General features: G+C 44.2%; 1 protein-coding gene across 9 annotated transcripts in view; it reads right to left on the bottom strand.

The window, feature by feature from the left end:
* Window positions 1–13512, bottom strand: part of SEC14L1 (SEC14 like lipid binding 1) — a 53275-nt gene that overhangs the window by 23734 nt on the left and 16029 nt on the right. The window contains exon 1 of one of the 9 annotated variants that reach the window (XM_027624992.2): window positions 7248–7309. The exons of the other annotated variants lie outside the window; for them this stretch is intronic. The gene's annotated coding sequence lies outside the window, so the exon portion shown is untranslated. Of the gene's footprint in view, window positions 1–7247; window positions 7310–13512 lie in introns of those variants that run through there. 9 annotated transcript variants of the gene reach the window in all.

Here is a 13512-nt window from a genome sequence, read left to right as displayed (position 1 = left end):
AAAATGTCACCTAAAAACCACCAGAGTGAACGATACAATTAGAGAATCCCAGTAGTGCAAGCACTAATCCTCAGTTACGGGTTCAGACAAGGACCACCAACGGGCACTGCTGAGGGGGGCTGTTGGATGAGGTACCACAGTCTCACACTATCATCCTGCAGCTTACCATTACAAGGGGACAGAGGTGCCTTTATGTTGGAAAGATCTAGTAGATTATCACCTGGACCAAACAATTCAACTCAGGACCAACAACGGGACAGCCTGACAAGCTGATGGGATACAATGGAGGCACACACAGCCTACGCAGTCCTCACAACAAAATGGTGAGCCTGGGGCTCATCATGAGGAAACAATCAGATAGGTCCAAGTTACAGAACATTGTACAAAACCATCAGCCTGGACTCCTAAAAATAAGTGAAAAATGCTAGTGTCTTGAAAGATGAACAGAAAATGCAGAGACCAATCAGAATAAAGGCAATTAAAGAGACAGGACCATCAAATGCACTGGCTTTTTGATTGGAATAATAATAGCTATACAGAATATTTAAGGAAATGTGACCATCACACATTAAATAATACCTTTCTGTCAGTGTTAAATCTCTTGGGTATGATAATGATGACCGTTAAGTAGAATTTCTCTTCTTAGGCAATACATCCGTACTTAGGGCAAAAGTGTTAAGATATACACAGCTTACTTTCAAACGGTGCTGCAAAATACATGCCATGTGTATGTGTGTGTGAGTGTATATGTAAGAAGGCAAGCAAATGTGCTCATTTATCTAAGTGGAACTGTATACAGGTATTCACTATACTTCGTCAATTTTTTTTAATTTTATTTTTTAAATATTTTATTTATTTATTTGAGAGAGAGAGAGAGCAAGTGAGCATAAGCAGGGGGGAAGAGGGAAAAGCAGGCTCCCCACCGAGCAGGGAGGCCGATGTGGGGCTCAATCCCAGGACCGAGATCGAGAGCTGAGCTGAAGGCAGACGCTCAACCAACTGAGCCACGCAGGCGCCCCACTTCCTCAATTTTTTTAAAAATGGAAATTTCTCAAAAGTTGGGGAAAATATTAATAGAAGAAGGTAACTTTGGCGGGGGGGGGAGGGCCATATGGAAACTAGCAGCGCTTCTGCAAATAACTGACTGAATATGACACTGTCCTATTTTATACCTGAAAATGTACAAGCTTGAGGTTTGCCCCGGCCTCAGCCCAAGGTGAAAGGCTGGATGTGCAGTCCACCAGGGACCTGTGCCCCTGTACAGGCGCCACCTGCGCAGTCCTGCCACCATAGCTCTGAGGAGATGCAGGTCCAGAGAGCTCCAGCTTCTGGTTGTTCAAGAGAAAACAGCAATCTGAATTTCTGTGTGAAGCTTCCCTATTTTTAAAACCTTGTATGGGCCAATGAGCCCACATAAGCAGACCTGCGAGTCTTCTCTCTGCACAAAAAAGTCTCTCCAGGAGAACTGAGCAAGAACCCAGGCTAAAGCTCACATCGGGTTCAAATCACCACCTCAGGAGAGCTGCAGGAATTTCCAAATGTCTTCTTTTTTGTAACTATCTGCAGTATTATCAAGTCACTTCCTAATCACACTCAGAATTTATCAAACACAAAAATCAAGAAAGGCTGAACAAAATGAACTCTTCCAGAAGGAACTTCTCCAGAGACAGAGAAATGTTCTTCGATGTCTCTTAAAAGGAAAGGTTGCTTTCGCAAGAGAAATAACTATTATAATCATTTGTTCACTCTTTTTGTTTAACCTAGCAATTGTTTCAACAATAAAAACAAAACCAGGGCCTGATCCATTTGCCCCGGGGCGGGGGGTGGGAAGCTGCCTTCTGGGTAACTTAGCTTCCTCCTACCTTCCTACACCCACTCTTCCTCTTTCAAATGGGATTTCTGAGACTGTAATTTGGGAGCCTGGCAACAGTACTTTCAGTTTTTAACCAATCTCGGAATGCAATTTTGGGACGTTAGAAGCTTGTACTGTGCTAAAGAAAACCATACTTTAGTGAAGACATTTCAACTTGAGAATTAATGAGCTTAACAGTGCATTCTGCCGGGAAAACCCATTTAAGAGAAATTCCATTTAAACAATCTACCTTTAAATTGAACTATGTTCATACACAATTCAGCCAACGAACTAAGCCAGCTGCTTTCCGTGGAACAACCTGGATATTCTATGGCACTGGACATGACCATCAAACTCAGACACAGATCTGGTTTTACCCCAGAAAGAATCCCTAAGTAAAAAAACCAAACATGGCTTAAGTGTGTCTCAGAAGTCGCCGGTGTTCAAGGAAGCAAACAGAAAACCTATCAAGACGATAGGGCAACCTGACCAAAGTCCCTCAGAGTTAGGATTCCAGAATTCATAGACTATCAAAGCGACAGGGACATACAGAGGCCCTACCATCTAAGGCATCATGTTAAGATCCCAAAGAACACAACAGTGGAGGACACAGGGGTGGGGCTTCCTCAGAAAGACACGGAAGCATACACTGTGGACAACAATTGAAAAGACAGGGAGGAGGCGACGAGCGTCAGGGCACCGTATGCACTGCGGCTACAACTGCCTGGGAGAGTCGGGGGAAAGGGCTGCAGGCTGGGTGGTGAAAGGCTTTACCCAGAAGTGCATCTGCAGAAGGGAACATTCCTGGTGGGAGGAACCGGAGCGAAACCAAAAGGGAGCAAAGCACAGATGAACTCCAGGGCAGCCTTTCAGACCTGTTTACACAACAGCAGTTTCTCAAAAGCTGGCCCAAGCACACAGGAGGTTGCTCCATGAAGAGCTTTAAACACCTGGTCTGTTGCTGAAACTCGACAGCATGTAAACAGCTCAGCCAACTGTAGATATGAAAAGTGTCAACCACCCAGGGAACCTTGGAGCCCTGACACTGCGTTTACTCACAGGTCAGTCCTTTGTGGGCTCCTGAATTCTACCTCCAATATTACTTCTATTTAGTCCACTACTAAAGGGGTTCCAAGTTACAGGCTACTTGGGAATGCATGTGTTCATACTTAGCAAGATACTTATAAACTTAAATTTTTGAAAACGTGAGCCCTTTTAAAGGAAAGCTATAATCCTGTTATACTTCATTCATCCAAATACTTAATGACAACCCGATGAGATGAGCGATTTCCAAAGGAGCGCAAGAGCGTGAGCAAGAGCAGGAGCAAACGCACGAGGGTAGCACGGTGCGCACAACGGCGGGAGGGAAGCGAAGCATTTACAGCCAAGTCCTTGTCCTCAATCACCGTCTTCAGTGAGGCCCACAGGTCAAGCCCCGGCAGACTGGAACACCCACTGGGAAGTTCAAACAAGAACGTCCAATGGCTCTACTAAAGCTAAAAAGAGATCTGTAAAAATCCCATCGATCCCAAGCCGTATCCCTCTGAGAGCAAACACATTTGAAGTTTAAATTATGAATTTCATCTTAGAAAATCTCAAATCCCATGGTTCTGATCACACATTCTTTCCAGGTACTATTTAGTATGGAGAAGGCGTGACTTCAGCCTCCGGTGCTGTGAGCGCTAAGGACAAGGAGGGCAGGGTGATGGATGCCACAGTAATCCGGTGAAAGAGCTTGGATTCTCTCCTAGGGCCTCCCCGTTAGAGTAGGAGTGCGCTGCAGAAGACGCAGCTACAGTGGAGGAACACACGGCAGACGCGCCAACACGCTCCCACCTGCAAACACTGGAGACGGTTTTCACCAGGAGCACCTTCTTTTTGCCACGCCTCTCTCCAACACCCACGCCCACAGCCACCACACCGGGACGGAAAGCGGCCTTATTTACTGCGATAACGCAGGCGCTGCCCGGCGCTCCGGAGGGGGAAAGCGCAAATACTGGGAGGGCGCGCACACGAGGGTCACCGCTGCCCTCGCTCACATGTCCACGCCGGGGCTCCAAGTTCTCTACAGGAAATAGTTTAGTGAAAGGACAGAAAATTCTCGAAATTTCTTCTAAACTCCACATAGTTTCAGTCAGAAAACAGCACACAGACACAGGCCACGGTGCCACTTGGCATGCCGGGCCTCCACCACGGCGGGGTCACTGCACGCAGCGGCCATCTGTGTCCCCTGCCCTCAGCCCACTTTCACTGGCCTCCAGACGGCGAGCCGCCAGCAACAGTGGCACAATCCTACACAGCCTGGTAAGAACTACCCACAACATTACAAGACTTCACATGTAAGAAGTTTTCATTTCAGAGAAATCGTTAATCTTATTCACCCATACCATGGTAATTTTAAATAGTATCCAAAAAAAAACCACGTAATAGCAGGGTATTTTCTGACCTCTTAAAATAATTAGGGCCAGTGAGACCCAAACCGTGCTTAACTCTACTCCACAAGGCAGTGTTCTTTCTCACAGACCCGAATGAAAGGTGGGATGGGAGGGCCCTCAACCAGGTGCCTGGCAAAGGTCCCTCCTGAAGAGGAACATGAATTAGCACTACATGAAGTTCTATCCATTTTAAGATTTTCTACCACAAATTTTCCTAATGCTCTGGGTCCTAGAAATAAACGCTAGTACATGACCAAAAAAAAAAAAAAAAAAAAGTGAGCAAAGGAGCAGCAGGTAAACCCCCCAAAAGAGCCGGGCACCCCCCACAAAGTGCCCCTGCCCTGACCCTCCCCCCAAAGGTCAGTGAGCCTGACACTGGATTTTATCCTGCACATACAGAAGTTTGGGTCCCGCTACCAAACTGTTCCTGGTTCACAGCAGAGAAATGACTATACGTCACTATTACACGACAGGCAGCAGAGTCCCGGGACTTCTCAGGATCTGAATCATTGCTAAAAATAAAACAAGCCAAAGAACTGTCCTTAGAAGAAAAATAATCATCTAAATCTATTAAAAACTTAGCATGTTTGGGGCACCTGGCTGGTTCAGTCGGTAGAGCACATGACTCTTGATCTCAGGGTCATGAGTTCAAGCTCCACATTCAATGTAGAACTTACTTAATAATAAAAAAAAAATTAGAGGGGCGCCTGGGTGGCTCAGTTGGTTAAGCGTCTGCCTTCAGCTCAGGTCATGATCCCGGGGTCCTGGGATCGAGCCCCAAGTCAGACTCCCTGCTCGGTGAGGAGTCTGCTTCTCCCTCTCCCTCTGCCCCTCCCCCAGCTTGTGCGCACGCTCTCTCTCCCTCCCTCTGAGAGAAACAAAATCTTTAAAAAAAAAATAGCATGTTTACATTCGGCTAAAGCAAAGCTGCCAACTCCTAACAGCAAGACAGTTTCAGTTGTTCCTGGTTAAAGACAAACATCAAACCATCCTTCTCTCCCTGAGGTGTGCAGCCAACTGAAGAGCTAAAGCTTTGATTTGGTAAGATCTTCTAGAATACTCTTACAGTACTTTTTTTTTTTAAAGATTTTATTTATTTATTTGACAGAGAGAGACATGGCGAGAGAGGGAACACAAGCAGGGGGAGTGGGAGAGGGAGAAGCAGGCTTCCCGCCGAGCAGGGAGCCCGATGCAGGGCTTGATCCCAGGACCCCAGGACCTGAGCCGAAGGTAGATGCCCAACAACTGAGCCACCCAGGCGCCCCATCTCTTACAGTACTTGTAATATATTCCTTTAAAAATTTCTGGGCAGGACACCTGGGTGGCTCAGTAGGTTAAGCGACTGCCTTCGGCTCAGGTCATGATCCTGGAGTCCCAGGATCGAGTCCCACATCGGGCTCCCTGCTCAGCGGGGAGTCTGCTTCTCCCTCTGACCCTCCCCCCTCTCATGCTCTCTCTCTCTTATTCTCTCTCTCAAATAAATAAATAAATAAAATCTTTAAAAAAAAAAAAAAGAATTTCTGGGCAAAACTACTTGGAAACTTTTGTTAACACAATTTAATAGATTGACACAGAGCTTTTGAGCTTTCAAACAAAATTCCAAGTACGATCTAGCGTGCTTGATTAAACTGCATCTTCTGCTTTTTAGCCTAGATTAGAAAGCTAGGGCCTGCACTGGTTCAACTGTGTCCGATTTCTGAAAAGAGCTCAAGACTGACATCTCACACAATAGCCTGGGGGTGATTTCAGTTTGTTTACTGTCTTAAAGATAATCACTGATGACATTTCTGACTATTCGTCCTTAGGCACGGTCACAGGGAGCTCTACGTCAGAGGTTTTTCCACATTTCCCTTCACAGCACCCTTGACATCTCAGTAACTTTTCCACAGTGCCCCAAAGTCAAAAGAAATACCATTTATTATTAGGTCCAAACAACTTAAAAAGCATTTGTGTCCTAATTAACTTAGTAACCATCTTAAATAATACTACATTTAAATTGAGGGAGAACATGTTTTTGTTTTCTTCCTAAATACCCAAGATTACTTGTGAGCATACGTACTTCGGTACTAGGGAGGCTTGGAATCACAGTGGACCCTCCTACTCTGGTTTCCTGTGGCTCACTGATTCTCATGTGGCAATGGCTTTTTAGCATAGCAACCAGCGAAAACCCGGCTCCACAAAGATGCAACACCCTTAAAAGAAATGCAAGGGCGCCTGGGTGGCTCAGTCAGTTGGGCAGCTGCCTTTGGCTCAGGTCGTGATTCCAGGGAGAGACCCCTGCATCGGGCTCCCTGCTCAGCAGGGGGTCTGCTTCTCCCGCTCCTTCTTGCCCTCCCCCAATTGCGCCTGTGCGCGCTCTCTGATAAATTAAATCTTAAAAAAAAAAAAAAAGAAATGCAGTGTGATCTAATCTTAAAATGTGAGCTGATGACTATCACTGTGTTTCCTCAAAAATTAAAAATACCCTACAGCCCTGTGGTGTTCTAGGGGGCCTCAGAACAGCGAGGGAACTGTGGCTCCGAGTGCTTTAAATGGTATTCATTTGTTCACAAATTCTTCTGCCTATATAAAGAGGAAGTATTCAAAATCTAAAGAAACGAGCTCCAATCAATTGATCATCTTCCACCATCAAACTTTCTATCAAAAACAAAGGGTCCAGTGTTCTAGCAAGTTTCCAATGTCTGCATAGAGACCTTTAAAAATCGACGAGAGGGGCAAGCAAACTTTTCCTGTAAGTAGAGGACCAGATATCAAATATTTTAAGCTTTACGGACCAGACAGGTTCTGTCGCAAATACTCAGCACTGCTGCCACCAACACGTGAGCAAACGAGCACAGCTGTGCGCCGATGAGACTTTACTTAGAGACACCGAGAAATGAATTTCATATGCTTTTCACATGTCAGAAAATGTTATTCTTTGGGATTTTCCCTACTCATTAAAAAATGTAAAACTAGGGCACCTGGGTGGCTCAGTCGTTAGGCATCTGCCTTCGGCTCAGGTCATGATCCCGGGGTCCTGGGATCGAGCCACTGCATCGTGCTCCCTGCTCAGTGGGGAGTCTGCTTCTCCCTCTCCCTCTGTCCTTCCCCCCTGTGCACGCTCTCTCTCTAAAAAAAAAAAAAAAAAAAAAAAAAAAATCAGTTCCTCAGTCTCACGAGCCACATTTTAAGTTAAAGAAGTTGCTCTGATATTCTTGCCTGACTTACAATGAATAACTGAATGCTGTAACAAACATTTTGACAACTCCACACCTTTGTCCTAGTTAGTGTCCTTAGAATGTCTGCAGGGCGGTGCTGGCAGATGCCCCAATCATAAGCCTTATGATAAATTTCTTCTCTCCACAAAACCCAGAGTCATTCATACTTACTGATAGGTTGATTATATTAGTCTGAGTTTCAAATCTGTTTTATTAATTAGGCTTTGTTATTTAAAGCCTTTTGTCCAGACATAGAATAGAAGGCTGTATCCCCTATTTTAAAACTTCTGGCACCAGAGGGAATTTTTTAGAAAACAGGCAACCTCCGAACTCATAACACCGATCACAAAGCTAACTTAAGGGTAAACATCAGTTAATTTCTTCAAAGACAGCTCACTGAGGCAGCTCAACACTGAGGCAGCTCAACGCTCTCTTCAGCCCCTCTGAGGCTGCTCTCCTACCCCTCGGTGCGCCCCCTTCCTGCTCCACCCTCCCCCCAAATGGATCCCTGGTATTCCTTCCTTCTCTAGGTCCCAAGAGTCTCAGATCTAGTTTTGTTTTCTGCCTAGAATGTAACTTTCGTAACTGTTTTTCTTTTTTCTTTTTGCTGACAGCCTGAAAAGCATCTCTTCTGTTTTCTAGTTTACAAATATTAACCCAGAGTTTTAAAATAAATTATAGGAAAAATAAAAAATAAAATAAATAAATTACAGGTTTTACTCTTGATTCTAACAGATCCAAATATCTTAGAAAAGCCCTACAGAATCAAAAAGTGTTCTCTTCTTTTTTAGTGCCAATGTTTTCTGTGGCAATATGTAACAAATAAATTGTGGTATACCCACCCAATGAAACACTCTTCAGCAATACAATGTAACAAACTACTTATGCGCACATGAATGAATCCAAAATAATTATGATGAATCAAAGAAAACACCAAAAAAGTACGTGTGATTCTATTTTTGTGACATTCTAGGAAATGGAAACCAATTTATACTAACAGAAAGCAAATCAGTGGTTGCCTGGTGGTAGGAAAAAAGAAATTACAACGGGGCATAAAGAATTTCTGGGGTGATGGATATGTTCATTATCTTTATTACAGTGATGGTTTCAAAGGTATATACACATGATAAAACTTACCCAACTATACATCTTTTAAAATGCACAGTTTATTATTCATCATTTATACCTCAGTAAAGCTAAAAAATAAAAATAAAAACACAAGTACACATAGGTTTAACTGACAAAGCCAACTTAGGAAAGCATTTCTAGCAGTGCTCAGGATTTCCTGATGAAGGAACCCGATTCACCATCATCCAGCACGGAGCAGGCACAGGCCAAGGGCATTTGACAAGGAACACAGCATGGCAGGCTTTATTCCTAATCATCAAACACTGAAAGCAGCTGAGATGTCCCACAAAAGACGGATAAACAGACTGGGGCAAATCCATACAAGGGAGTATTATTCAGCAATAAAGAAAAATCAGCTGTCAACCCACAAAAATACATGGAAGAAACTTCAATGACTATTGTTTAATGCAAGGAGCCTGTGTGAAAAGGCCGCGTCCCATATGATTCCAACCACGTTGACACTCTGGTAAAGGACAACTATGGAGACAGCCGGAAGCTCAGTGGCTCCCAGGTACTGGGGAGGAGAAGGGAGGGAGGAGTAGGTGGAGCACAGAGGGTTTTTTGGGCAGTGAAACTATTCCGTAGGATACCGTAATGTGGACACATGCCATTCTACACGCATCCACACCCACAGAATGTGCAACACAAAGAGTGAATCCTAATGTAAATTATGGACTTCAGTTAATAATGATGTATTAATACTGGTTCATCAATCGAAACGAACACACCACACAGGATGTCAATAACAGGGGAAGGGGCACCTAAGTGGCTTAGTGGGTTAAGCGTCAGACTCTTGATTTCAGCTCAGGTTCTGATCTCAGGATCGTGAGATCAAGCCCAGCGTCGGGCTCCATGCTCATTGTGGAGTCTGCCTGGGATTCTGTCTCTCCCTCTGTTCTTACCCCTGCTCACGCGAGTGCTGTGCGCCCGCTCTCCATCTCAAATAAATAAGTAAATGGGGAAATTATAAAGGGGTATATAGAAACTCTCTGTACTATCTGCTCAATTTTCTGTAAACCTAAAATTATTCTAAAAAAAAATCATACCTATTAAATATGAAGAAAAGGGGCAAAAACCTATTAACTGTGCTGTAAGAAAATAAAAAGACAAACTTCTTTTCAGAAGAACCTAGAGAAATTCAGAATATCACTTACTCAGCAAACACTCTCTCCCTTCCCCATGACAGGCACTATAGGGCAGGTGCTGAAGGGGCACGAACAGAAGGCAAGGACCGTGTGTGAAGACCATTCACCATGGGGGAAACAAGCCTGAGAACAGACTCCCAAACCACCGCCTACTTACTGAATCCTACGTTTGCACCATAATCGGTTTCACAGAGATTAATGCGTTTACTAGGCAGGATCTTTCTATGAAATGTTTCTCTCTACTTTGAAATGAGGAAATGGGAGGCTGAGAGGAGCAAATGTCCCAGAATTTGAACCCGGGTCTGCCCCACTCCTGATGCAGATGGCCTCTGAATCTCAAGAGCACAGACCCGGGGAAAAGAGACCGGCTTCAAATCCCAGCTCTGCCCTCAGCCGGAGGATGGCCTTGGGAGGTTACTAAATTTCCTCATCTTCTTTAATGTACAGAATTGTGGAAGATTAAAAAAGAAAATGTTTAGTAGATCCTGACATAGAATAAGAACAATAGTCAAAACATGCAGCTACATGTGTTCACATGCCCACTGCACATGAACTTCCCAAAGAGGAAGAGAGTGACGAACCGTGGGTAAGGACACGGCCACCCAACAGTCCCAAGGAGCCAACTCGGCGATGCATAAAAAGAGGAAGGACACCTTACCTTTTTAATGCAAACAGCTTTAAAAACTAAAAATTTTTTTGACATTTACCTTTTCTATTATACTTCGAAAATGCACCCCTCAGAAAATCCACGTGTTCACCAGACTAAAATGACACAAGATGCAAATCTCATGAGGCTTTGGTGGAAACCAACTATGTTAAGTTTATAAATAGCCAACTAAAAAAAAAAAAAACTTGGTATAAATACTATCATATTGGTCTCCCTCTTTCTATAAGGAAAAGAAAAGGCAAACAGAAGATAAAGATAGAAAAATTCTTTATTTCAATTTCAGCATTGTGGATAAAATATTCCCTCTGTAATATAAAATAAATACAAGAAATAAAGGGATTTAGCTAGTTAAATGATTAATTAGCTAAATATAAAATACTCAGTTACTGGAAACAAAAAATATGGCTCTGAAGACAAACATAACCAGAGGTGGGAAGAGAACTTTCATAAAATACATGGGGGCTGGCAGGAGGGTGCCAGGTAACAAGATGTTCTCTGAAAAGTTTGCAGTTACAGGCAGCCTTGAATCAGGCCTGATGTTAATGGTATTAACGTTTTCCACAGAACGAGGAAATACAATATACCTGGAAGGGAAAGAACTCACGTCAGGAAACTAATTGCTCAGGTCCCGCAGTGGCCTGAATAAATGTAAACATTAACCTGCTGTTCCCACAGTCTCAGAAGAGCCATCCACCGTTCCCCAGACAAAGCCCTCCCCGGGTGGTCTCGCACAACTCTCGACCAAAGACATGATGCTGCACCAGCACTTACGGCCTCAGAGGGACTTTTATTTTATTTTTATTTTTCAAATGGACTATTTTAAACTCAGAGTGCTAGCAACTTTCGATCCTCCCTGCACCCCGACCCCACGAATTACCAGGTATTTGACTCAACTACCCACAGTGTCCTTTCCCTCCGCTCCTGCAGCACCGTCTCCTCAGGACTAAGACACAAACCAGGGAGGCACACCACAGAGCCAATGCAGAGCTTTGGACCTTGATTTGAAGGCCAGCAGTACCCACCGATGAGCAAGAGGCTTCCGTTAAAGAAAAGAGAAAAGATGGGGAGATAGGGCCCTGGGGGAAAAAGTTTTATTGCCCAGCAGGGAACCAGGTCAGACACAGTTCAGAGGGAGAACCAGGAGGAGAAAGGGAGAGGAACTTTAAAGCAAAGTCCAAAAACCAGCCCTGTCCAGAATCAGGAGAGGCAAGGGTCGAGCATCAGCGGCTGGCTGGTGAGATCGGGGTTTGTCTGGAGGTGAGCCAGCTGCAGGCAGTCCACCCCTACATGCTGGCAGGCTGCGCCACGGTCACTGGGCGGGCAGCCAGGTCAAGGACCACCCACTGGCCGAGCCAATTCAACCTCAGTTCTCTCCCTTGTACAGTGGAATAAGAGAAGACCTACTCCAAAAAGTACACACTTCCAGTTGTAAGTCAGTCAGTCGGTGGAGCGTGAGACTGCAGACCTCAGAGCTGTGAGTTAAAGTCCCACACTGGATATAGAGCTTACTTAAAAGAAAAGGCGGCGGGGGGGGGGGGGGGGGGGGCACCTGGGTGGCTCAGTCAGTCAGTCGGTTAAGCGTCCAGGTCAGGATCTCAGGGTCATGAGATCAAGCCCTGAGTTGGGCTCCTTGCTCAGTGGGGAGTCTGCTTGGGGATTCTCTCTCTCTCTCCCCCTCTAACCCACACCCCTGCTCATGGGCACGCACTCTCTCTCTCTCAAATAAATACATCTTTAAAAAGAGAAAAAAAACAGGTAAGTCCTGGGGATATAATGCACAGCACAGTGATTATAATTAATAATACTGTACTGCATATTTGAAAGGTACTAAGAGTACGTCTTAAAAGTTATCACAAGAAAATAATGTGTAACTATGTGAGGTAATAGATGTTAAATAAACTTATTGTGATGATCATTTCACAAATATGTACATATATCAAAGCACTATTATTCATCTTAAACTAATACAATGTTAAATGTCCATTATATCCAAATAAAGCTGGTTGGGGGCCCCACCCACAAGGTAAGTGTAAGCAATAAATGAGATACTGGCAGCATCCTCAACTTCTTCTGGGTCTAACTTAGATCTGTGGAAATTAACACAGTGTATACATTTTTTAAGATTTTATTTTTAATTAATCTCTATACCCACCATGGGGCTTGAGCGTACAACCCCGAGATCAAGAGTCATATGCCCTTCCAACCGAGCCGGTCAGATGCCCCAAAAGTTTTAAACTTTGAAAGTTAAAAATATGATACAGTTGTATTTGAGGACCATTTACAAAACACTCAAAAACTCCTTTCATGAAAAAGAAACATGACTTTAAGAATCATAAACATAAAAGCACCACCACACACACCTTTCCACTGTAAGGTGACAGAGTCAAAATGTGTACACTGTGTGAATTTCCACAGCTCTAAGTCAGATCCAGAAGTTTGGGGACACTACCAGCCCTCTTTTCCATTCTCAGTCTCACCAATCAAAACTTAGAGGACAGTCAAACAAACTACCACTATGGGTTCACTGTATAGAAGGGTTATTTAAAACAGCTGGACCAACAAACCATCAAGTGAAGCACCCCCTCCACACAACCTCTGGTCGTTTTCAACCTCAGGCTGTGTTTCCAACAAAACCCAACTTAAGGACCTGGCTGATACGGATTCATGCAAGTATAGCAAAATCTAACTCCAAGTAACTGGGTACCAGGCTTGAATAATGTACAAACCCCTTTTAAGAGAAAAAAAGCTTCTTTGGACCTTTGGTGTTGACCAATTATTTCTATTATTATGTTACTTAAATACATACAAACTAGGTAAAAGCTCATACAATTATGAAGCCCATGACATACGTTTACTAGGAAGGGTGACAACTTGTTGGAGCTGATGGCTCCTTCAGCATAGACACAAACTGGTGGCCAGGGCACAGTGCTTTCAGACCTGACGGCTGGCTGGGAGAGGCTGCAGGTGACCCACCATGCCCACTGCTTTCTTTAGTTAACCCTTTACTTGTACAGCTCCCTGTCTGCAAGGTACCTTGGCCTATACTCGGCTCAAATACATCTTCTACATATTAATTCCACCTCAATTC

The sequence above is a fragment of the Zalophus californianus genome, chromosome 16 (genome assembly GCF_009762305.2).
Source record: "Zalophus californianus isolate mZalCal1 chromosome 16, mZalCal1.pri.v2, whole genome shotgun sequence".
NCBI lineage: Eukaryota > Metazoa > Chordata > Mammalia > Carnivora > Otariidae > Zalophus > Zalophus californianus.
This window is presented reverse-complemented; position numbering and strand designations above follow the sequence as displayed.